Below are 26,185 nucleotides of genomic sequence, written 5' to 3' on the forward strand. Positions count from 1 at the left end.
CTGTACATGTGGAAGAGACCTCGTGACACCGAAGTTTCCAGACCAATTATATGATAGTAAGACTGAGATTTCGGAACCAGATCTTAAATGGTAAGACATTTCCAGGGGCAGATGTAGACTCTGACCACGATTTACTGATTATGAACCGTAGATTACAACTGAAGGAATTGGAAAAAGATAGGAAATTAAAGAGATGGGACCTGGATAAACTGAATAACTGGATAAACTGAAAGAACCACAGGTTGTGCAGAGTTTCAGATGGAGCAGCAGGGAACGACTAACAAGAACAGGGGAAAGGAACAAAATAGAAGAAGAATGGGTAGCTTTCAGAGATGAAACAGCAGAACAGCAGTGGATCACATCGGTAATAGTAGAAATCCTTGGGTAACACAAGAGATACTGAATTTAACTGCCGAAAGGAGAAAAAACAAAAATGCATTAAATGAAGCAGGCGAACGGGAACGCAAACGTATAAAAAATTAGATTGACAGGAAGTGCAAAATGGCTGAGCAGGAATGGCTAGAGAACAAATATATGACTAGGGGTAAGACAGATACAGCCTACAAGAAAATTAAAGATACCTTTGGAGAAAAGGGAACCATCTGTATGAATGCCAAGAGCTCAGATGGAAAACCAGTCCTAAGCAAACAAGAGTAAGCAGAAAGGTGGAAGGAGTATATAGAGGGTCCGTACAAGGGAGATGTACTTGAGGGCAATATTATAGAAATGGAAGAAGACTTAGATGAAGATGAGATGGGAAATACGATACTGCGAAAAGAATTTGACAGAGCCCTGAAAGACCAAAGTCGAAACACGGCCTTGCGAGAAAACGACTGCTGACAGCCGTGGGAGAGCCAGTCTTGACGAAACTGTTGCATCTGGTGAGCAGTATGTATGAGATAGGCGAAGTACGCTCAGGCTTCTAGAGGAAGTTAATAATCCCACTTCCAAAAAAGGCAGGTGCCGACAGGTGTGAATGTTACCGAACTATCAGTTTAATAAGGCATCGTTGCAAAATACTAACACTAATTCTTTATAAAAAGTAGAGAAACTGGGAAAAGCCGACCTTGGGAAAGACCAATTTGGATTCCGGAGAAATGTAGGAACACGGAATCAGTACTGACCCTATGACTTGCCTTATCAGATAGGTTAACGAAAGGCAAACCTAATTTTATAGCATTTGTAGTGTTAGAGAAGGCTTTTGAAAATGTTGACTGAAACACTTTCTGAAGGTAGTAGGCGCAAAATACAGGGAGCGGGCCGTGCGGTCTCAGGCACGTTGCCCCACGGTTCGCGCGAACCCCCCCCCCCCCCCCCCCTCGTCGGAGGTTCGAATCCTCCCTCGAGTAAGTGTGTTGCTCTTAGCGTAAGTCAGTTAGATTAAATAGTGTTTAAGGCTAGGGACCGATGACCTCAGTAGTTTCGTCCCATGAGAACTTACCACAAATTTCCAAATTTTAGAGAGATCCAAAGACTATTTACAACTTGTACGGAAACCAGACGGCAGTTATAAGAGTCGAGGGGCATGAAAAGGGAAAGGGAAGCAGCAGTTGGAAAGGGAGTGAGGCAGCGTTGAAGCCTATCCCCGATGTTATTCAATTTGCAAATTCAGCAAGCAGTAAAAGAAACCTAAGAAAAATTTGGAGTAGCTGTTAACGTTCAGGAAGAAGAAATAAAAACTTTGAGGTTTCCCGATGGCGTTGTAATTCAGAGGACGATGTAAGATGAACATCAACAAAAGCAAAACGAGGATAATGGGATGTGGTCGAATTAAAACAGGTGAGGCTGAAGGAATTAGCTTAGGAAACGACGCACATAAAGCAGTAGATGAGTTTTGCAACTTGGGCACGAAAATAACTGATGATAGCCGAAGTAGATAGGATAAAAAATTTAAACTGACAATTGCAAGAAAAGTGTTTCTGAAGCAGATAAATTTGTTAGGACATTGGCAAGAAAAGTGTTTCTGACGCAGATAAATTTGTTAGGAAGTCTTTTCTGAAAGTGTACACTATGTGATCAAAAGTATCCGGACACCTGGCTGAAAATGACTTACAAATTCGTGGCGATCTCCATCGTTAATGCTGGAATTCAATATGGTGGTTGGCCCACCATTAGCCTTGATGACAGCATCCACTCTCGCAGGCATACGTTCAGTCACGTGCTGGAAGCTTTCTTGGGGAATGGCAGCCCATTCTTCAGGGAGTGCTGCACAGAGGAGAGGTATCGATGTCGGTCGGTGAGGCCTGGCACGAAATCGGCGTTCCGAAACATCCTAAAGGTGTTCTATAGGATTCAGGTCAGGACTCTGTGCAGGCCAGTCCATTACAGAGATGTTATTGTCGTGTAACCACTCCGCCACAGGCCGTGCATTATGAACAGGTGCTCTATCGCGTTGAAAGATGCAATCGCCATCCCCGAATTACTCTTCAACAATGGGAAGCAAGAAGGTGCTTAAAACATCAATATAGCCCTGTGCTGTGATAGTGCCACGCAAAACAACAAAAGGTGCAAGCCCTCCATGAGAAACACGACCACACCTTAACACCACCGCCTCCGATTTTACTGTTGGCACTACACACGCTGGCAGACGACGCTCACCGGGCATTCGCCGTACCCACATCCTGCCACCGGATCGCCACATTCTCTACCATGATTCGTCACTCCACACAACGTTTTCCCACTGTTCAATCGTCCAATGTTTACGCTTCTTACACCAAGCGAGTCGTCGTTTGGCATTTACCGGCGTGATGTGTGGCTTATGAGCATCTGGTCGACCATGAAATCCAAGTTTTCTCACCTCCCGCCTAACTGTCATAGTACTTGCAGTGGATCCTGATGCAGTTTGGAATTCCTGTGTGATGGTATGAATAAATGTCTGCCTTTTACACATTACGGCCCTCTTCAACTGTCGGCGATCTCTGACAGTCAACAGACGAGGTCGGCCTGTACGATTTTGTGCTGTATGTGTCCCTTCACGTTTCCACTTCACTATCACATCGGAAACAGTGAATCTAGGGATGTTTAGGAGTGTGGAAATCTCGCGTACAGACGTATGACAAGTCACCCAAATCACCTGACCACGTTGAAGTCAGTGAGTTTCGCGGAGCGCCCCATTCTGCTCTCTCAGGATGTCTAATGACTGCTGAGGTTGCTGATATGGAGTACCTGGGAGTAGGTGGCAGGACAATGCACCTACTATGAAAAATGTATGTTTTTGGGGGTGTCCGGATACTTTTGATCACACAGTGTATGTATGGAGTGGGCCATGTATCGAAGTGAAATACGGACGATAAACAGTTTGGATAAGACGAGACCAGAAGCTTCTGAAACGTGGTGCTACAAAAGAATGCTGAAGATTAGAGGAGTAGGTCATGTAACTAACGAGAAAGCACTGGATAGAAGTGAGGAGCAAAGAAATTTGTGGAGCAAACTTGGTAGGGCACATTTTGGGACATGAAGGAATCACCAATTTAGTACTGGAGGGAAGTGTACCGGCTGAAGTGGCCGAGCGGTTCTAGGCGCTACAGTCTGGAACCGCGCGACCGCTACGGTCGCAGGTTCGAATCCTGCCTCGGGCATGGATGTGTGTGATGTCCTTAGGTTAGTTAGGTTTAACTAGTTCTAAATTCTAGGGGACTGATGACCTCAGATGTTTAAGTCCCATAGTGCTGAGCCATTTGAACCATTTTTTGAGGGAAGGGTGTGTGGGGGGAGAGGTGCGGGTGGGAGGGGCGGGAGAGAGGGGGAAAGGGGGCGGTGGGGGTGTAAAAGTCGTAGAAGGTGACCAAGAGGTCGATACAGCAAGCAGATTATTTGGAGATGAAGAGGCTCGCACTGGATAGAGTTGCGTGGAGAGCTGCATAGAACCAATCTTCGGACTGAAGACCACAACAACACACACTGTTATCGTCAGCAAACCTTTCCACTATTGTTATCCGTAGAATTTCCTGATCGAATTCTCTCAACATCGCTTGATATCATTCGGTTATACTCTACCATCCATACGCAACTTTTATTAATTTATTATTCCTGACACTGTCCATGCTGTCGAACTGTGCTTTCAAGTCCTTTGCCATCTTTGACAGAATTACATTTTCTTCATCAAACCTCAAAGTTTTCATTTCTTCTCCATGATGATCAAGTTGTTCTCAAAATTTCGCTTTAGTTCCCTTTATTTCTTGCTCTGTATACTGAATGGATAACAATAGGGTAGTGTATCGACGAAAATATTATCTGTGGCAACTTAGCGAAGTGAGGCTTGTGTGTTACATTTTTCTGCAATGAACCATAAAACAGAGTCATCATTCAGACGATGACGAAGTCTGGAATTACAACGCTTCACACGCACCCATCATGTGTGTCTACTTTGCCTTACAAATGCATTCCGCGAACAACTGTATGGTGCAAAGCGTGGCGTAATTAATACTACATACGAGTACGTATATACTAGAGACTTGGTATCCCATTCCACTCGGGAATGGAGAGAGGGCAGAATACTTTAGTACACGTACTAGTCACTTATTTTATCCACATGATCCTTATGGGAGGAATCGGACTAAATCAGAAAAAACTGTTGCGCTATACACGTTAATATTGGTACGCTAAATTTACCCAACAGGGTTTTGTGCGAACAATGTCATCTTTCTCCCAAAGATTACCATTAGAGTCTCCCTAGCACTTTCTCATGAGCTACACTTAACTCTGTTCATATCTTAGCAGCGCTTGTCTGATTCCTTTCGATGTATGTTGTAGTGCCTGCTTGATATAGTGCCTGCTTGATAAGGACCTTAAATGCTGGACGAGTTCTCTAGCACTTGTGGCATTCGTGTAGATGCACACCACATTCTCATTATCCATCGAACAATTTAGCGTTTACCATTCGCCTATCCAGCCATTAAATTCACGTGATTGTGCCATATCCTTAGATATTACTGAAAAACTGGACAGACTCCAGAAGATCACCGTTATTTCAGTACTGGTAGTCGATTACTATGAGGTCAGCTTCCCAGACCCTGGAGCAACTACTTGCAAATCAAACAGCTCGTCATATGGCATCATTAGGCTGAATGGACTCCGTTCTCGTCCTCCGATTACCGAAAAATCCCTGGCAGTACCGGGAACGGAACCCAGGCCCTCCACATGGAAATCGCACACGCCGACCACTCACTCACTACGTTCCCAGATTCTCCAAAACAGCTCCGTTGTGGTACAGCATACTCAGCTTCTTCGATGACACGATTCACCTTCAGTGTAGAGGAAACTTCGAAACTGTTACGGCGAAACGGAACACCATCATATCTAACTAGAGTGTGTTTTGGTAATTGATGGGAGGTAATTAACTCTGGTCCAGTAATGGAACAGAGCGATAGGTGGTGATGTAGCACGACCTGTAGTGTGGTAACACTCACCTACCGCAAATACTCGCGTGAAGGCATTACAGACACTTGATGGCGTACCACAGGTAACACATTAGTGAACATGACATCGCTTTTAAACACGAGGCGCTTTTATGCAAATTGCAATTTCGTCGAAAACAGTTATTTTGATAATTCAAACTGTAACCGTCGCTACTCTTTTTCAGCTGGCTCTCAAAATAGCTTTGGGTGGAAGAGTAATATCAATCCGACCAGACAACACAAACTCAGCTGCGAGTTCACGTATCACTGAATCGCAATTGTGTGGGCTCTATAGCTGTCTCATTTCTAGGAAAAACATGCATTACATATGTGTAGCAACAGTAACACCACCAGCTTTGTGTATTAGTTCTATTTAAATAAAACTAATACACACAGATGATGGTGTTATTGTTCCTACACATAAATAAAAGACCTGCTGTCCAATTATTCATTAAAATATGGATGTACGGAGACAAAAATGTCAGTGGTATTGAGAGCCTTACGATGGCGAATTTCAATTGACTGAAATATGTACAGTATACAACAGTGCCCAGTTAACAGTTAGATTTAATTCACATGTAGAATGTGTCACATCGTAAACATTTAAAAGAGTTGTTTCGTCTAAATTTAGCAGGTTGGTTGCCAAATGATAACAAAAATTATAGTCTTGTACATTGCGAAAGAGAGTGCCAGTTTCACCTAGGCCAAAACGGCAGGAAATTCACAACGTTTATCGTTTTGTGTGTTATAGTTTCCACACTCGTTACCGACGAAATACGAGAACTACCGCACAATCAGCTTAACAGCTCTCACATCGGAGTTGATGACACGAATAAGACACAAAATAATGGAAAAGAAAACTGAGAATATGTTAGATGAGGATCAGTTTAGCTTTTAGGAAAGGTAAATGCACCAGAAGTCTGTTCTGACGTGCTTGATAATGGAGGCAAGATTTACGAAAAATCAAGACACTTTCACGGGGTTTGTCGACAGAGGAAAAAAATTCGCCAGCGTAAAATGGTGCAAGATCTTTCAAATTCTCAGAACAACAGATGTAAGTTACAGAACCAATAGAGAACAATATGAATGGAAGCCCAAGTGGGAAATGCTCCAATGAAAAAGGGCGTAATGTTGGTTGGTTGGTTGATTTGGGGGAGGGGATGAAACAGGGAGGTCATCGATCCCATCGGATTAGGGAAGGATGGGAAAGGAAGTCGCCGTACCCTTTCAAAGGAACCAGCCCGGTATTTGCCTGAAGCGATTCAGGGAACACGGAAATCCCAAATCAGGACGGCGGGACGCAGAACTGAACCATCGTCCTACCGAATGCGAGTGCAGTGTGCTAGCCACTGCGCCACCTCACTCGGTGGGGCGTAACGTCTTTCTCCCATACTGCAGGACCTGCTCATCGTAGCTCACCGCAGGGGCATAATCAGATATAAAAGACGTTTAGCATCGCCGCGAAGCATCAGCGAATACTTTGTCCCCCATGAAACTTGCTCCCCATTAGACGCTTGGTGGAAAGACTCCAAAAAAATAGCTCTGAGCACTATGGGACTTAACATCGATGGTCATCAGTCCCCTAGAACTTAGAACTACTTAAACCTAACTAACCTAAGGACAGCACACAACACCCAGCCATCACGAGGCAGAGAAAATCCCTGACCCCGCCGGGAATCGAACCCGGGAACCCGGGCGTGGGAAGCGAGAACGCTAACGCACGACCACGAGATGCGGGCGGAAAGACTCCGAAGAGCACTGTGTACAGTACATTACCAGAACATGCTGTCGAAAAGCAACAAGATATAGCTGCAGGTGTACTTCCCTTCGATAACTATGCCTGGCTTTCTAAAGATACAGTCACAAAAGCCTTGTAAATCGGTTTCAAACAAACAACTACCACAGCTAAGTGGCAAATTGGTATGAAAATAGCTTGTGTGCTCCCAAACAAAGACTTTTTCCTTTCTAAAGTAAATTTCAGAGCTCGGGCCGCAGATGTGTGTAACTCGTAGGAAGGCCTACGAGTTATTAAAAATTTATTTTTGCAAGTTACAGTACCATCAGACCTGTTGCAATCTGTAACGGCCTTGTATTAGTTACGTGTCACAAGTCAACAGTCACGGCGTATATTGGTGAATTCCGCTCCTACATCTTTCACGAAAGCCAACGCATCAGTTCCCTCTCCGCCAACAGACAGTTTGGAGCAGCCAGACGGCCTCATAATGCTGGAGGAAAATAAAGGCGCACAGCCGGTAGGAGACGCCCACGGGTCATCGCACAGCAGCGTATGACGCGCTGCCGGCGGCTGCCTTTGACGTCCGCGCAGCCGCGAGAACCGGCGCGTGGGCGCCGGCCACCAATTTGTCTGTGGCTGCCGGCAAAAAAAAAAAAAAAAAAAAAAAGGAAATATCGCCGGAAAACGTCCCGCCGGTAGACTCGCTGCCGTCACGGGCCGAACAAAAATCGCGCACAAAAGGCTCGGCCGCCGCCGAGTTCTGCTCCGCTTGCGTTACGCCGGTCACCGGTCGTAAGGAGCGCGTTACTCGTCTGTCTGCTCGTCCCCTTCATCCCCCCACTCCCCTGTTACGCTGACCGCAACCCTCTCTTCAACTACGGCAGTACTTCCTCTATTTTGCTTTCGAAGGGAACACGGCACACGTCATAACGCTATTTCCAGGAGACTTCGTTCAGTGAAAGAGGGGTAAAAATAACCGAACCCCGCGTCTCGGCTTATCCGTAGATATTCGACCGATTCTGAGAAAACGACGGTCAAAGCTTTCGATGTACTTCACGGGACGTTCGGGACGTTTAGCGAGTAAACAGGCTAAACGAAGCGGTGGCACAGTGGCTGGCGTCGCATCTTTACATTTTTGCACCCCACGTTCGAAACCAGGTTACTATTTTTATTTTCGTTTTAATTTACGAGTATCTACCGGTGTCTATAGAAGATTATTGCTCGAATATTTTCCAGTGCATATTGAAATTACGATGCCCTTATTCGTCAACTAATTTTACGCCTGGTAAACGATTTTTAAAACGGAGGAAGAAAAAAAATAACTGAAGAGAAAAATTATTTGAAAATGTTTTCGGTGAAATTCCTATAGTGTATCTTGACACCATAACCAAATGCATGCGCCAGGTTTTGGAAAAGTGATCCGTTATGCGTGGTTTGCCGCGAAATTATTGCCAACGCATGAAATCTTCAGCAACGTTAACGATGTTTCTTTCTTGAGTGAGATTTATACGAAGAAATTTCGCTGTCAGAAACGTGCCCTCGCGCGAAACCCGTGGTGTTCGGAATTTCTGTATTTCGAATGTTTCTACGATCGGTATCATCCAAGGGAGTGCACCAAATCTTCATCAAGAACAAACATAAAAATAAAATATAAGAATTAAGAATTGATGTAAGAACAAAAATACGAATATGAAAATCTAAAAAGGTTGTAATCCCTAAAAATACCGTACACACATCTATTATACAATAAATGTACGACACTTATTATGAAACCGAGTGGTAATTTTACAATTAATACCGTTGTATCCCCTAACTTGATAAGAAAGATTCGTCTAGAAACCTTCTACGGAGACCGCGACGCTAGCCACTATGCTACCATTTTTGGCTATTCTACCACCGAGTGAAGTTTCTCGGAAACTTGGTTATGGCACTTGCCGTGTTCTCCTCGTTAGATCTCTCTACTGAATAAACTTGCCGTTATCCGTAGAATGGAATGAAGGAAGAAGATTTCATGGTCTCGTGCGTTACAGAAGGTACCTGAAATATTTTTATTCAATGAGAGGTGTGTTTCAACAATGTTATACTCAAATTCTCGGCTCATGTTTTATCATGGTCACTTTCAAAATGACAGAATGGGATTTGTGGGTCCACCTTCATGCAAGTCTTTTATCTCCCGAAACTAGAATAATATCCTAGTATTAAGAAAGGTAAGTGATGTGTTCCTCGCGGAGACGGAAAAAATTTTTTGGTGAGCGCAGTCTATCTGTATCATGTTCCAGCCGTTGGTTACTCTGGGTACTGGAAACGCTGGAGTAAGCGTCAGACAGCCTCTGTTTCTGCTTCTTACTTTCGGTACAGAAATGTATATGCTCGGTAAAACAGAGCTGTCGCCTCTTAACGTAATAGGGCTTCTTGTCGCGATTTCTGCCAGCCATAAAGAAAACTACAGTACAGACCCAGTAGTGTACCCAGAGTTCCAACATTCTTCTGGTATTAACTAAGGCATGTAGCACGCATTCACTACTTAGCTCTAGAAATTTATTTTATGACCTTTTACTTGCATACGGTGATTTCACGCGAATCCACAGAACTTAAAGCTAACTAGAAACCAAACTCCGCCCGCACATGCCATATAGGCGCAATGGTACCGACCAGCCGCCATGTCATCCTCAGAGCACAGGCGTCACACGATGCGGGTATGGAGGGGCATTTGGTCAGCACACCGCTCTCCCGGCTGTGTATCAGTCTACGACACCGCAGCCGCTACTTCTCAATCGAGTAGCTGCTCAGTTTTCTTCACAGGGACTGAGTGCACCCAGCTTGCCAACAGCGATCGGCAGACCGGATGGTGACCCATCCAAGTTCTAGCCCAGCCCGACAGCGCTTAACTTTGGTGATCTGACGGGAACCGGTGTTACCACTGAGGCAAGGCTGTTGGCACCTACAGAACGTGCACTTTATAAGACAAATAGAGGTCTGGCGTTTGTTCTCAGTACTCAGGTATTCTAACAGTGATTGTGAATATCTTAACAGAATTAACTGTAAATCTCATTTTTATGGATAAAATCAATTATTTCCCGTACTGATGTCTTCCTAGTAGCGCAGTGGTACCAAACTGTGGGTAAACAGACGTCCATTAATTATGTGAGATAAAAATATGGGCCGTGAGTAGGGGGGGCGGTCCGGCAAAATCTCACTAAATCTTACTTAAAGGGGAAAGGGGATGGCGGGCTATAAAAAGTCACGTCAGCTTTTTAACTCAGAGAATATACGTTATTATGACGTTTTGTTTCGTATAATCACAGTCATCCACACGACACCGATTCACACTTGACACTTGGTAACAGGTCGGAGGCAGGCAACGGCAAACCACCTCCACTAGGGGCTTGCCATGAGCGGTGATGCAGGATTCCCTCATCTGCTCCCTACACTCATAAAATTATAGATTGTATTTTATTATAGTTAATCCAGAGCATCGACAATATTAATGCGCCCACCAGTCTTTATGGCCTAAGTGAACTGAATTCCCCGATTAGAAACAAGTACCACCCAAGTGTTGCATTTTATTCGGGTAGTTCCGTGCCGCGCTGGTCGAAATCAATCCATGTCAGTCAGCGACTCGGTTATGATATTCTGCAAGGCATATTGAAGGCGATGTTGAGTTTAACGTGAATTTGTATCAAAACTTTTAAAATGTACCTGCTAAGCGGCATGCCGATTGTCGAAACACACGCACGAGCGAGAAGTTAATCGTTTGCGAAAGGAAGCTAAAGCTAAACTGAAGTTCAACGACATGAATTCGCTTAGTGGCAATATAAATCAAAAGCCCGAAAAATTACGTAATCATATGGTTCCAAGGAAGGTACAAACAATGTGGTATTTCATCTGCAAAGTATGTAAACGCTGAATGACACCTGATGTATATTAATATACCAATAAAAGGTCGGATTTTAGGGATCCGTCAAAACAGTTAATGCTCATTTCGTGGAGTCTTTATGTCCATCCGTCTCTGTCCGTCTGTCTGTGCGAATGCTACTCAGGGACGACATCTTTGAAATGCAGTTTTTAATTACATGTTAAATACACTGCTTAAAACACTTTTTTAATGAAACATGGTTCTATTAAAGAATTTTAATCAATGTTTAAAACAAATAAAAAAATATTTTTTACGTATTTTTACCCGAATACGGGGTAAACACCATGTGAGGGTGAGGTTGAGGGGCATCCCACTAAATCTCCCCCCAACATAATTAATAAATACTCCTTGTGGTGGAGGGAAGGGGAAAATTAAATTTTGTTACGGGTGACAATCACAAGGGTTAAATCACAGTTTAGTCTTTACATAATTTGAAAGGTGTACAGTTTCGTTAAACAATAATTGTTAGATCATTATCATCAAGCATTTGACATCCATTATCGCTAATGATGGCGTCTTCCAAATTTTCTTATGCATTTCCATCTTCAGCACTCAATACTATTCGCGCATGTTTTGAACGTCGCAGCGCAACATGCGACACGGAATCAGTCCTAAATGGGTGACTTACACGAAAAAGAAAAGTAAATACACTTATTCGCGAAATAAAATTGTTTTCTCGCTTTGATCCTCTGGGGATGGTATATTAGCGTCATTACAAAATCTGCGAGGAACTATACAGCAGACGTGGAAGGAAGACCAGTAAGACATATTTCATTGTCGACCGACAAGCAAATTTCGTCTGCTGCAGCAAAGCGAGGTTGTCTTCTCTCATACAAAGCTCGCTTCTCTTCCAGCTTCGTTGGAAGACTGTAAAGACGACACAGCGCCACCGAATGCAGGTCACAGTCGGCGTCGATGATGTCGTGGCGAGTGTATTACAGTAAGCAGCCGACGACAACACGATAACTACTCGGCGTAGCAGCACGCGGACGATTCCCGCGGGCCAGCTCATTACAGTTAAGGGCGAGCAGGAGGGAGCTGACAAATGGCTGGCGCGGCAGCTTATTAAAACCGCAGCAGCTGGCGCGGCCGCAGCCTGCAAGTTGGTCCGGGGCTCTGGGAGCTTCCTCCGCTGCGGCTCTCTCTCTCTCTGGCCGCTAAAATATATTGATTGCGTCGGAAGGGCAATTGCAGCGGCGCGGTCGCGGAGGAGGCCGTAACTTTCATAAACACCCCGGCGCAAACTTCCCCCGCGACGCTTGTCGGCGGGGCGGCGATATAAACTTGGCCTCTTCCCTCCACTGTCCCCCCCCCCCCTCTCCCCTCAACGCCATGCCCATACCGCCAGCAACTCTCGGCGCGTTCTGAAAAGCCGCGCTCCCGTGCGAGGCCGCGATCCGCAGCTACTAACTCTGCCAGTAAATTGATACTAAGCAGCGCAGAATGCGCCTCATACCGGAGCAATTTGTGACTGACTCCGCGCGGTGGGTAATAAGCTAGCGCGCGGCGGAGGAGGGGGGCGAGATATTTAAGGCGGTTCTCCCACGGCTATTAAGGCGCCGGCGGCGATTAATGAGCGCTCCGGAACCTGCGCAGACTGACGGGCGGATCCCGTCGCCGTCTCGTGCTATTTTAGAAGTTACTATCTTGTCGGGAATTGACACTTGCGAGACCGTGACTGAGTGAACGACTTACAGAGCAGGAATCTTTTTCAGGTGACTGTAAAATACAGTGCTTTATTTTTTCATGACTGCAGTAAGATCTGTAACTAGAATACAACGTCGAACCGTACAAATTTCCATAACTTTCAGCTGAACTAGATTCGGTGAAAGCAAACGAATAAATGAAAAGGATTGTGGCGAAACAAGCGCTATATCATTTTGAGAGACACAGAGGCGAGCGGCTATCCCGGGACTTAACCCAGTTCACTGCTACTAGCACCACGTCATCATAATGTGCCCGTCCGTAGCTTACAAGTATTGCGCCATAATTTAAAAATGAAATTAAAAATTAAAGTTGTTTATCCAAACTTTGTCAACACATGCTTCAGCGTATTAACGTTTAAATTGTCAAATTTCAGACTGATCGGATGAGTCTCTTTCCTTACATCGTTTTAAACAAAAACTAAGAGGCGCTAAATAATAAAGCTAGAAAGCCAAAAATTCGCATGAAGACTCAGTTTGATATGACAACCTGAAGTATGGGACCCCATTTAACCTCTAACAGTTTTCGAGTAATTTACTCAAAACTAAATTTGGAACAAAAACGTCCTTATTTGTAGTAGATTAAGTATCTGTTATATCAACGCTAAAAAATTCCGATTACAGTGAAACCCATTAAATAATAGAGCTATAACAAGTTTCAAGATCTTGATGTAAATACAGTAACAACCAAAACAATGTCTCTTAAAGTTGTAGTTCGGAGGTCATGTTCTACTGCCAGTTTCGTTCTCAACATTCTAGACGGCAAAGTTTAAATGCAGTCGAGCTAAATCTTTTTCTGTGATTATAGCCAACTTAATTACATTCATACAAAAATTACGAAAATTCTAAATTAATACGTAACAGTGTTATAAAATCTTATGTGTCCGAGAAAACGACCATTTAGAGGCTACTACCGGGGCATAGAGCGGATGCCAGCAGGTGTTACTTTGGCCGTCCGCTGGCGCAGCGCCAGTATACAAATACGGCTTGAGAGGCAACACTTGACTTCACTTCGCACCCAGCTGCCATGCGGTCCACGTCAATCAAACGCCGGCTTTGGCGCTGCCTCGGGTGACGTCACAGCCAGATTGCAACTAAACTCATGTTTTCGGCACAAACTGGAAGTGAACTCGCGAGGACTGTACACCGTCCTGGATCGCTCAGATTTCGCGGAAGTAACTGTCTATGTGCCGCCCGTATCGATGCCAAAACCGCGTCGCAAGTGGTGAGATTGCTTTCCACTTTTATGGCGAGTAATTAACTTAGATTATCAGAAGTCAGGGCGAAAGACCATTTATTGGGACCTTACCATAGAGGGCGCTTCTGAACTGCTCATGGTGCTCTTTATTATAGAGACAGCATTACTCTTTATTATCTTCAGGAATATTACTAAGTTGTGCGTGTGAAAGTTATCAAATTAGCACTCAAAATTTTCATTTATAATCGTAGATCCTGATCTCGCTGAGTAAGCAGAGTGTAGAAACTTTTCTTTCAGTGGGCAAGACATGAATATGGACTTGCAGACTGGAAACTATGGTCGGTATGTTCTCCATCGCTTTCTGGCTGACCACAAAAATAGTTTACAGGCTCTCGTAAAAGACGGCGCCGCTGCCCCACAGGATGATATCAGTGGAGATGTAATAACATGACATCATGCCAGTGGCAGAAATGCTGAACTTGCAGTACAGTGAAACAGCAAACACCCAACCCCGTTTTCTTAAAAGAATCGAGCATACAACAGCCTCAAAATCTGATTACTTTACAAATGAGTTAATTTTTAAATACTTGACGTTCAGCGTGCAAGCGAGAAAAAAGCTTAGGAAAGGTTTGAAATCATGTTTAAATCTTGTTGGAAGACCTTATCAAACAAAGCTGAGTGTAGTCTGCGCTCCGTTTCCAGCAAATTTCGTTTTTCACGCATCTCAATGATAATGACTTCATAGCTCCTAAACTGTGGGCCGTATAATGCTACAATTCTGTGTTGCGAACAGAGTTAGTAGTACGAAATATTAAATTAAAACTTCATGACTGATTCGGCAGTTTTACTGGATGTACAGTGCAAGTGTAGGAAGCGATAAACTTTTTTTTTTCTTCCTTGCGTCGTTTTGTGAGAGTTGTGACGAGAAAGAGTTTCGTAGGAATCTGAAATTACGTTTGTTACCAGCGCGCGGTAGCAGTAACGCGTCAGCGCCGTTTTGTGTCGCGCCTGTCGCCACGTGAAGAGGAAGGAGCTTACGGGCGCTCAACGGCGACCTTATCAGCGTCGAGGCGTGAATCGCCAGTTCAGGTCAACACAGCTGTCAAGTTCAACTCCACAGGGTCCGTATTTAAAATATTGGGTAAAAGTAAAGAAAGTGTGCCTGTTGAGCGACTGGACGTGTATGAAAACTTTATCCACTAGAAATAAAGTTAGGACTTGGATCGCTGTGAGAAAGGTGAGCCTATTGTTGACATTCAGCGTGCTTTGGGACTTAGAAAATACACTATCAGAACTGTTCGTGACAAAGCGGAATCAATTCTAAAAACTGCTCAACCTTTAAATAACTTACGCTTGCCTATAGTGACCAAATCTCGCTCGGAGGCGATGGAAAGAATGGAAAATACTAAGCCATTGAATTGGATATTACGACCAACAGAAGTTGCCTCTCTCTGGAAACTGCTTTTCAAGCTAAATCCAAGAGCTTTATGCAAATTTAACGAACGATGAGGATGATCCAGCACCGTTCTCGGCCGTCTCAGGTTGGTCTGATCGCTTCAAAGATCGTTTTGGCTTTCACAACATTAAACAAACAGGAGAGGCATCTGCGGCAGATGAAGTTTGCGCAGAGGATTTTGAAAAAAAGCGTTAAAGAAATTGCAGATAAAGGCTATGCTGTGAAGCAGGTTTTCAACCTTGATGAAACCGGCTTAACTGGAAACGACTGCCTAGTCGCACGTTCATTTCTACTTAAGTAAACACAGCACCTGGATTTAAGGCTGCCAAGGATTGATGCATCATTCTTTACGGAGGAAATGTTGCAGAGGACTGCAAATTACAGCCCCTTATGATCCCCCACACTCAAAATCGTAGGGCACTAAAGGGCTGTGACAAGAGCAGCCTGGGAGTTTGTTGACGATGGAGTAAAAAGATGCGGTGACTTCTGCTATTTTCAGTGACTATTTTCTTGATGTTAACTGAAGCCTTGTGAGAAAGAAAAAAATGTGTTTCAAAATTCACATCCTTCTTGATAACGTCCCAGCCACCCACTTTGCAGTATTGGTTCAAATCGAAATACTGAAGTCCATTTCTGACACCGACCACTACATCTATCCTGCAACCCATGGGCCAGGAAGTTATTTCTACATCCAAGGCATATTAACTGCATAACATTTTCTCAATTCTCACAGACGAATGTTATTGGAATGACGAACTTATCTGGCGTCAGTTTAACAACTTCACGATGGCGATTACTACTATCAGAGGCGCATGGACTGATATCAGTTCAAAATCTGTAGACGGTATCGGGAAGAGGATGTGGCCCGATGCTGCGACAACAAATGAAGTGATCTCACCGTTGCAACGAGAGAAATCGAGGAAGAGGTAAAGCAGACTGGACTCACAGATGTCGATGAAGAGAGTGTCTGTGACCTAAATTCTCATTCCGAGGAAGTGAACAACGAAGATTTGCATGTAAGGGATTCCATTACGTAAACTGCACTGACTACAGCATCGTCATGGTGTTCCCCCATGTAAATGGCCCAGCGGTTATTTAAGTTGTATATGGACTTAATAAAAATGATTTTAGTGTATTACTGTCTATTTCAGCGTTAAATTTTTAGGTGTATTAATGTTGCCTTAAAACGCATTTCAGGAAGATGGTAATGGTTATTTTTTGGTGAAAGTACTAAGAGACAACTATTTTGAACTTAATATGTGAGAAAATGAGAACCTAAACCCACATTTTACATATAAAATAACTCTCGATACACACGAATTTGGTATACGCGGCAATACCGCGGAACGTAACTATCGCGTACTACGAGATTTATTTGTACACAGCTCCTAACTGTAATACTTAAGTCTTTAGCATAAGATTATACCTCTTGATGAGTGGATTATGACAGAATTTTAAATATTTAAAATCTGTCAATATTATGTGAAATATTAAAAATCAAAATTATGTTGGCCTGAAAGCTGTTTGATAGGCAACATGCAGCAGGGGCAGTGCACCGAATCAGCCGTTTGGTGACATAGGTACGTCGTGGCTACTGAAATTTCGTCACTGACCAAGTCCCAAACTCGTATTGCCTTCTCCTTGTGGGCAACCGAACGAGGCGGCACAGCGGCTAGCACACTGGACCTTGATTCGGGAGGACAGCGACTCGAATCCACGTCAGGCCACCGAGGAGTCCCTAAACCGCTTAATTCGACTGCTTCTATGGTTCATTTGAAGGCACGCTCGTTTTTCTTTCCTGTCGCAGCTACAATCCACACTCGTGCTGAGTTTCTAATGACCTCGTTGTTGCGGAATGTTAAACCATAAACTCCGACAATCGTTACGAGCTGTCGCCTTAACCACTAGACTATTCCAGCACGCCTCCAGGTATCTTCATTGATTTCACCCTCATCATACATTGATTTGCCATCGGTGAATCTAATTTAACTAACGCAGGCCCACAGTGTGCCGTCCAAAGCCATGGGAAGGAACTGAATGTGACGTCGGTCATCTGCAGCTGAGGCCTGTGTAACTCCACTGTCATCGAACAGAGTGCCTCGTGCGCGAATAGCCTCATGGAGCTTTTGGTGTCATCCAGTACACCATATATATGTAGTGCAAGCTGTCTGGCTCCAGCTGCGAGAGACTGTGATCAAGTGTGTGAGAGTTTTGTGTGTGGGTGTGTGTGTGTGGGGGGGGGGGGGGGGTGTCTATTTTCGACGAAGGCCTTGTGGCCGAAAGCTCACTTTCCGACAGTCTTTTTGTTGTGTGTATCTGCGACTCAGCATCCCCAATATATGGTGAGTAGCAACAATTATTTTCATAATACTGTTACATGTCATCCTGGATTTTCGACTGTTTGATAATTGAAACTACAACGGTCATATCACAGTTCCTTGGGAACTCCTGAAATCAACCTTTTATCTGTTGATTTTGTTTCATTACGGACGACAGGTTGAGCTCTGTCTGTAAGAAGATATTGAATCAGATCACAAATCTGGATCGATACTTCCGTCAAATGGTAAACGATTTGTGGATGGATGAATAACTGAGCGCTGCTTCCGCGACAAGCGCACGCCCCCGCTTAGTCTCGGCGGAAGGGTAGCAGTCTCCTCCCTGCCCCCTGGCCGCGCGCTGTGGCTGCGGCCGCCACTGATTGACCGACGTCGACGCCGAGCACGCACGACGCCGTGCGTGCTGCCTGGCCCGCTATCAGCCCCCCTGCCCCTCCCGCCCTCTCTCTCTCACACACGTACATACACACACAACCCCGTGCGCGCATTGAGTACGCATGTACACGCGTTAGCAGCTGCGAGACCAACAGCGCCTTCCCCGAGTGTATCTGCGAAGTTTCTACACAACCTTAGGGTGCTGGAAGCAAAAGATTCTTTCTTTTAAAACTATGGCAAATAGGCTCCTAGGCGATGCAGCCACCCCACTCGCTTTGGAAGGTAACCGCGTTACCCGGTTATGAACTCATTTGCAACCAGCAGACGTATCGCTACTAACAGAAACCACGTCGCATGGACTGTAGCTTCTATGTTAGGAATATTTTTACTACAATATTTTTTTTCTTCTGTTGAAGTCCAACTCCGCTTTTGAGGAATACGTTGGCTTTTCTCAACGTTATAACTGCTTCAGTTTTTCAGTTTCATTTTGCCACAAAATGTTCGTCTTCCCGCAGTGGTGAAAAGTTTTCAGATCTGTACTGACACTTCAAATGACTGCGTGTCGTGTTATCATTCGAATATTAAGTAAGAATGTGCAAGTTTTTCAACCAATGTAAAACGGGAACACTGATCGAACCTAAGGGATAATAATGTCAATGTAGTCCTCTGAAATTGAGTAGTAGCACCGAAACCCGTTGGTCTCCAACGATAAAAGAAACAAAATACTGCTCATGAAGACTGCATGTTACTAGTAACACCAGCATGGTTATTTTTACATTCCTGCTGGAATGTTCCTCCCATCTGTCCTCGGAGCTTCCGTCGTTTCGAGTGAAGCCCCGCTCACGGCCTGAATCGACGCAGCCTTTGCGATGTGTGGTGTGCAACACAAACCACGCAACTTACTGCTCTGCAGAGTTATTCCGAAACGTGTATTGGCGGACCCGAATTAATCCTCTGCACAGCCACACTGTCAAATCAGTCTAAACAGGGTCAGCAGCCTCGTTTTCACCCGTGAGACAGGGTTAAAATTGTCGCTAATCCTATACGGTAATCAATGTCGTGTACCAATGCTATTACTTTCAAAGGACTCTCACATTCGCCCTATAAATTGGAAAACGAGCGTCATGCAATAAAATTTGTACTTAAATACCGCTACATGCCATCCATTTAGAGATGAGTATACGCCAGTAAAATATTTAGTTTAATAACCGAATTATGTTTATAGTTATTTTGCATTACCTATGCCACAAGTTTCTATATAAAAACGCCCCTATTTTATCCGCCGACAGTTTTAAATGCGGACATTGTTATTCCATCAGAATAGTAACTGATTACACATATTAAATTTCAGGAGAGTCTGCAATTTAAAAGACGAGCTCTTTTGAACAACTCCCTGGAAATCCATCATGGGTGACGACGGCGTATTATTGTTACAGCACACATTTTGGCAATGCAAGCCTTTTTACCTTTCAGGCACTCTCGATCGTGGGAAACTGTAAGTCCAGATGGATTTTAGAGTTTCCTTGTCGCGAATACACATCCACCGCCAACTTGCAAATTTGGCAGTTGTGGCCATCATAACATTGTCTATAGCTACGTCACGACTCTTAGCCCGGACTAGGATGAAGGTACCTGCACTACACGAGTACTGAAAGACTAGGGTAGATCATCTTAGTAGAGCCTCGGCAAACATGAATCTCCTTCCTCTCACACTGTTACTTCTGCAGTGAATGGATTCAGCTGCTGTCAGTCTGAAACTCGAACTACGTGGACGGCTCAGACGATGGAGCATTGCCTGAGGAAGGACAAGATGCATATCTGCGTTCCTGTCTGGTGCCTCTCACTCCGTTTTAATCTGCGTGTAAGTCAAGTGGGGACCATTCCTCAAGTATGAACGCTGCGGAATAGGCACAATTACATGAGAAAAGCAAACGAGAAGATACGTACTGTCTCATAAAAGATTTCTAGCTCAGTCTCCTTGTGCACAGCAATTTTATCAGACAGTGATTATTTGTGGACCTTGTCGTTGGTGGGGAGGCTTGCGTGCGTTAGCGATACAGATAGCCTTATCGTAGGTGCAGCGACGACGGAGGGATATCTGTTGAAATGCCAGACAAACGTGTTGTTCCTGAATCTGGCCTTGAACATTAACCAAAACGGCCTTGCTGTGCTGGTACTGTGAACGGCTGAAAGCAAGGGGAAACTACAGCCACAATTTTTCCTGAGGGCATGCAGCTTTACTGTATGATGATGGTGTCCTCTTGGGTAAAATATTACGGAGGGAAAATAGTCCCCCATTCGGATCTCCGGGCGTGGACTACTCAAGAGGACGTCGTTATCAGGAGAAAGAAAACCGGCGTTCTACGGAGCGGAGCGTGGAATGTCAGATCCGTTAATCGGGCAGTAAGGTTAGAAACTTTAAAAAGGGAAATAAACAGGTTAAAGTTAGATATATTAGGAATTAGTGATGTTCGGAGGCAGGAGGAAGAAGACTTCTGGTCAGGTGAATACAGGGTTATAAATACAAAACCAAATAGGGGTAATGCAGGAGCAGGTTAAATAATGAATATAAAAGTAGGAGTGCGGATAAGGTACTACGAACGGCATAGTGAACGCATTACTGTAACCAAGATAGACACGAAGCCCAGGCCTACCACAGTAGTACAAGTTTATATGCCAGCTAGCTCCGTAGATGATGAAAAGACTGAAGAAATGTTTGATAAAAGAAATTATTCATATAGCGAAGGGAGACGAAAATTTAATAGTCATGGGGGACTGGAATTCGATAGTAGGAAAAGTCATGGTTCTAGAGTCCTTTGTATAAAATTTGAATAGTTCTGCAGAAAATAGCGAAGAAAACTACGATAAGGTAGCTGCTTCAGGAACCCTCCCTTCTGATACAATTCTTACTGTTGCCACAATAAATCACTTGTGCATAGATTCCAACCGTATTGATCATTACAAAAATATAACCATGGACCGACGGCGCACATTTCTTGCAGCGTTATACAAAGCATTCAGCTTATCCGTTGTGAAAATAACACACTTGACGCAATTGTAAAATTTGCAATGGATGGCTTCCATTTATCTCCAGTGTCAGCATCTATCGAATTATCTTCATGCAAACGTGATGCCAGGATCACACACTTCCCCTTTTTTGGTACGGGGGAACCTAGAGTTCAGTCTTGTGGAAGCCAAAAAGGGAACTGTGGGCAGCCCTTCTTTTACTGACAGAGAAATCTCACACCTGTTTTTCTTCATAGTGCCAACAAAAGAAAAATTCTCTCTTCAGAGCTCTATTATCAATCCAATACTAGTAAACCAGTTGTCCGCTTCACATTTCGACCCCGACTGATACATAGGTTTACACAGTCACAGAACAACATCGAAATGTTTATTGCTCAGTTGGTACAATCCTTCTGGTTGCAACACAGCGTATGTTTCCAAATTGTACAGGTAAAATACTTAAGAATCCACAAAAGCATAGATTTTAAATCCATATTTGTTTGTTTTGATAAGTACATATTGGCGAAAACTGCACCTTCCACAGAATCCTTCCAGCTTCTTGTCTACCATAACATTTTCTCCGAGGGTATAAGATTTCTGGTAGTTGCGTACAAACACAGTAAATATTTCCCAAATTGCTGTTAGCTTGTCTAATTGTCTCCTTTCATCACGAATAGCACGACTCTAAAATCTAAGGCATCCCACAATAAATTTGAAACGTTTTATGTTCATTATGAGGCGAAATTTTTCAATGCCATCCCCATCAGTTCCACACATATCTTCCAGGCTTTATCTGTTACTATTGTTAACAACAGTAAAAACAAGAGGCTGATGAAGGCTTTCAATTCTATAACATCTATTCATTTTACCCCTCTCTCACGCTGAAAAGAAGCTCTGACGCTCTCAAAATGCTAATTTTACAGCATCCCAAAGGCTGTTTTGGCTACGCCTTTTGGTCCAGGTAAATTTCGAGTAATAGTATCATCTTCGAACAATATGCTTTGGATTTCTTCAACATGATATAGTACATCCCCCTTAAAATAATAAAATTCCTATAAAATAGCGCAATTAGGAGCAGTGTATTAATTTGATATTTGACGTTCAGACAGCGGACACTGACGATTAAACAGTTCAAAAGGAATTTAAGTGCATTTTACATTCTGGATTAGCTTTGTACTACTTACTACGTCGCTAAACAAATAAATTAATTGCTGAAATGAAATACGAAAGGGCGCAGTGGATAAAAAGGAGCAATCGGCTCATATCTCATCAACAGAGCACTAGCGTCGATACTGAATTATACAACAATGAAAAGCATACAGAGAAAGTAAGCTATAACGAGAAGGCGCCAGTGCTACCAATTGTTGACAAGTAATTTACAGAATCACACAACAATGAAAATCATACGGAGAAGGGAGGCTATTAACGAGATGGCGCCAATACTGCCAATTGTTGAAAAGTAATTTACAGAAAATTTGGAAGTGTATCAATCTGAACAGCTGCGCCCAATTGAAGGATAATAAAAACTATGATACGTCCCTGAGACCTGCCAAGAACAAAAAATAATAAACAAAGAACAGCGACAATGCAAAAGTTGTGGCACTACATCTGGAAACACGTGAATTGCCGCTTTTAAACAATCAGCAAGTGACGTCAGCGTAGCAGTTACAATAGTGGTAGCATCAAAACTTCTCGCGATAGCATCAAAGCTAATGACAACAGCAGCAACTTTTTGGGTGGCGCGCGCCGCGTCGTGTGAAGGCGCCCGCCAGCGCTGCATTTCGCTCCTTGATTTGCTGTAATTGAGTATACGCAACAATACTACTTACACTCATGCGAATAACCATTAGGCTTGTTCAGTCAGTCGGTGCCTGTTGTGCAGTCGGTGCTGTTGTGTAAGTGATATTTATGAACCGTAATACCCATAAAAATGTACAATCTACCAGAATTGCAGCGTCTTCTCAGCATGGAGGAATTTAAAGTGATCGATGATAGAGGCATTCAACTCACCCGTCGCATCCTGTCTTCCAAAAACTGTCCGATGCCTTCGCCGACATCGGCTCAAACATGTCTTCAAAAAATATTTATACAACAATTAAAGAAGATCGTCATGATCTTCTTACCTTTGTTAGAAACACCTTCAGGCTGGAATGTTTCGTTGAAGAAAAACACGACGACAGCAAAGATGAGTCTACCATAAAACCAACAAACAGGAAACTTGAAAAGCCTTCAAGACTGGTAATAGGGAAATGGACCGATCTGATAGCTGATAAAATTTATGAACATCACAAAATTCCATGTGCCTTTTCTTTCAAATACGTGAAAGTGTATGAAAGATCAAGTTCAAAGTACTTCTTGAAGACCAAAGGAAGATGTACAGCATACGGAACCACTTCGATGGGATTGCTCTGAAGAAGTCAAAAAAGGACAACGATATTATTCTAAACTGCAGACTTTCAAACTTTTCAGACGATAGTAATCACCTGAAAAGAAGACAACTTCGTGGCACGAGAAGACAACAGGTAGCTGCTACATTGGTTGATAACAGGATGAATGCTGCCCTCTGGCGAAATGATGAATCGAAAAATATGTCTTTGGGAGACATGACTCCTCCAAATTTACCAAATGCTGATGTCTTGAGAAAGGCTAAAAAGGAGGAAAGGGACAAACGATTTGGCATAACAATTAATAAGCCTATTGAAAACCTGCAAGTCGCAAAACATGCAAGCCATCGGGACGAAATTCACGCAATCGGATTGGACCCATTCTGCTGTATATATTGGCTGAAAGATCATAGTCAGTTGCACAAATATTGTCATCAAATCAATAGCAGTGTATACGATTCAGTAGATGCTACAGGAGGCGCTGCATTTCGAGTTATTTCACGATTTGGAGATCTGTCAAACAGGACTGACTGTGTGGAAATTAAGTCAAAGTACATATTCCTGTATCAGTACATGGGCATCCGCGAAGTAACCGTCCTTAGTAAAGATCCAAATATCGTCAATCAATCAGTTGCCCAACTTATCAGATGATATCCTCTAGGCATGGCGCATCATTTTGTCATTTTTCTTTATGGAAATTGTCAGATCTGGAACTCCCAGACCAAAAATCACGGCAATTGATTTCGGTAAGGCTTTGTTAGTTGCCAGTTCTAGAGCAATAGCCAATTGCTCGGACTTAACAGATTATTTGAATAGGTGTTGTAGTCATATTGTTTTACATGAAAGAGTAATTCTACCCTCGTGTTGGCCGCCGGCCGATGTGGCCGAGCAGTTCTAGGTTCTTCGGTCTGGAACCGCGCGACCGCTACGGTCGCAGGTTCGAATGCTGCCTCGGGCATGGATGTGTGTGATGTCCTTAGGTTAGTACGGTTTGTTGTTGTTGTGGTCTTCAGACTGGTTTGATGCAGCTCTCCATGCTACTCTATCCTGTGCAAGCTTCTTCATCTCCCAGTACCTACTGCAACCTACATCCTTCTGAATCTGTTTAGTGTATTCATCTCTTGGTCACCCTCTACGATTTTTACCCTCCACGCTGCCCTCCAATACTAAATTGGCGATCCCTTGATGCCTCAGAAAATGTCCTACCAACCGATCCCTTCTTCTAGTTAAGTTGTGCCACAAACTTCTCCCCAATCCTAACCATACCTACTCACTCTTGTCCAAACTAGTTATCGTCCATGTTTCACTTCCATACATGGCTACACTCCACACAAATACTTTCAGAAACGACTTCCTGACACTTAAATCTGTACTCGATGTTAACAAATTTCTCTTTTTCAGAAACGCTTTCCTTGCCATTGCCAGTCTACATTTTATATCCTCTCTACTTCGACCATCATCAGTTATTTTGCTCCCCAAATAGCAAAACTCCTTTACTACTTTAAGTGTCTCATTTCATAATCTAATTCCCTCAGCATCACCCGACTTAATTCGACTACATTCCATTATCTTCGTTTTGCTTTTGTTGATGTTCATCTTATACCCTCCTTTCATGACACTGTCCATTCCATTCAACTGCTCTTGCAAGTCCTTTGCTGTCTCTGACAGAATTACAATGTCATCGGCGAACCTCAAAGTTTTTATTTCTTCTCCATGGATTTTAATACCTACTCCGAATTTTTCTCTTGTTTCCTTCACTGCTTGCTCAATATACAGATTGAATAACATCGGGGATAGGCTACAACCCTGTCTCACTCCCTTCCCAACCACTGCTTCCCTTTTGTGCCCCTCGACTCTTATAACTGCCATCTGGTTTCTGTACAAATTGTAAATAGCCTTTCGCTCCCTGTATTTTACCCCTGCCACATTCAGAATTTGAAAGAGAGTATTCCAGTCAACATTGTCAAAAGCTTTCTCCAAGTTTACAAATGCTAGAAACGTACATTTGCCTTTCCTTAATCTAAGATAAGTCGTAGGGTCAGTATTGCCTCTCGTGTTCCAACATTTCTACGGAATCCAAAATAAGCTTCCCCAGGGTCAGCTTCTACCAGTTTTCCATTCGTCTGTAGAGAATACGCGTTAGTATTTTGCATCCGTGACTTATTAAACTGATTGTTCGGTAATTTGCACATCTGTCGGCACCTGCTTTCTTTGGGATCGGAATTATTATATTCTTCTTGAAATTTGAGGGTATTTCGCCTGTCTCATACATCTTCCTCACCAGATGGTAGAGTTTTGTCAGGACTGGCTCTCCCAAGGCTGTCGGTAGTTCTAATGGAATGTTGTCTACTCCCGGGGCCTTGTTTCGACTCAGGTCATTCAGTGCTCTGTCAAACTCTTCACGCAGTATCGTATCTCCCATTTCATCTTCATCTACATCCTCTTCCATTTCCATAATATTGTCCTCAAGCACATTGCCCTTGTATAGACCCTCTATACACTCCCTCCACCTTCCTGCTTTCCCTTCTTTGCTTAGAACTGGGTTTCCATCTGAGCTCTTGATATTCATACAAGTCGTTCTCTTATCTCCAAAGGTCTCTTTAATTTTCCTGTAGGCAGTATCTATCTTGCCCCTAGTGAGATGACCCTCTACAACCTTACATTTGTCCTCTAGCCATCC

General features: G+C 43.6%; 1 protein-coding gene and 1 pseudogene across 1 annotated transcript in view; both read right to left on the reverse strand.

The window, feature by feature from the left end:
- The window catches only part of LOC124622011 (neurobeachin), a 1,442,121-nt gene that overhangs the window by 1,016,406 nt on the left and 399,530 nt on the right, over positions 1–26,185 (reverse strand). The gene's annotated exons all lie outside the window — the stretch shown is intronic.
- On the reverse strand, positions 9,953–10,070 carry LOC124623346 (annotated as a pseudogene).

The sequence above is a fragment of the Schistocerca americana genome, chromosome 7 (genome assembly GCF_021461395.2).
Source record: "Schistocerca americana isolate TAMUIC-IGC-003095 chromosome 7, iqSchAmer2.1, whole genome shotgun sequence".
NCBI lineage: Eukaryota > Metazoa > Arthropoda > Insecta > Orthoptera > Acrididae > Schistocerca > Schistocerca americana.